The sequence below is a fragment of the Pterocles gutturalis genome, unplaced genomic scaffold, assembly GCF_000699245.1.
Source record: "Pterocles gutturalis isolate BGI_N339 unplaced genomic scaffold, ASM69924v1 scaffold22136, whole genome shotgun sequence".
NCBI classification, from domain to species: domain Eukaryota; kingdom Metazoa; phylum Chordata; class Aves; order Pterocliformes; family Pteroclidae; genus Pterocles; species Pterocles gutturalis.
In genome coordinates, this window is record NW_010106031.1 from 1 (window position 1) to 796 (window position 796).

The 796-nt window shown below is 65.2% G+C and overlaps 1 protein-coding gene across 1 annotated transcript in view; it reads left to right on the forward strand.

Moving 5' to 3' along the window:
- Window positions 1-430: 430 nt before the first annotated feature.
- ECI1 (enoyl-CoA delta isomerase 1) overlaps window positions 431-796 on the forward strand; it is a 5,638-nt gene continuing 5,272 nt past the window's right edge. Inside the window, 1 exon segment of the mRNA XM_010087638.1 lies at window positions 431-477. The gene's annotated coding sequence lies outside the window, so the exon portion shown is untranslated.

The window sequence follows — 796 nt, forward strand, 5'->3', positions numbered from 1 at the left end:
GCATTGGGATGTCTCCCATGTCCTCCCTCGGTGGGTCAGGATGTCCCCCATGTCCCCTGCCATGCATTGGGATGTCTCCCATGTCCTCCCTCGGTGGGTCAGGATGTCCCCCATGTCCCCTGCCATGCATTGGGATGTCTCCCATGTCCTCCCTCGGTGGGTCAGGATGGCCCCTGCCATGCATTGGGATGTCTCCCATGTCCTCCCTCAATGGGTCAGGGTGTCCCCGTGTCCCTAACCTGTCCATGCAGAGCAGTTTTGGGGAGCACGCCCCACGCCCATGGGGGCTGTGACATTCCCAGCCCTACCTGCTTCTGTCCCCCCAGGTGTGCTGCCTCTCTGTCGCCAGCTGCCAGCATGGGGCAGAGCAGCCCGGCACCCCCAGAGACCCCTGCAGCCCCCCGGCCTCCCGCTCGCCCCGTGGCGCGCCTTCAGCAACAACAACATCCTGGTGGGTGGAGCTGGACGAGAGCTCAGGTACGGCGGGTGCCACCCCTGCAGTGTCCCCCACGCCCCATGGGGTGTTGTGGGGTGCAGGCAGGGGGGTCTGTCCCATACCTGCCCCACGGATGCGTGACTCTGGGTGTGGAAAGCCACCAAAGCCCCAGATGTTCCAGCTCCTTAGGACCCTTGGAGAGAAGTGTTTGGGGACAGGAGTCTCCCCAGTCATGGGCACTTTGGGTGGCTGGGTGCCGCGTGGGTGCCGCAGGCAAACCCTCGCTGTCACTGCGGGCAGACCTCATGCCCCGTCCCCTCTGCAGGGTCCCTGCTTTGGGGACCTGGTAGAGCGGCAGGG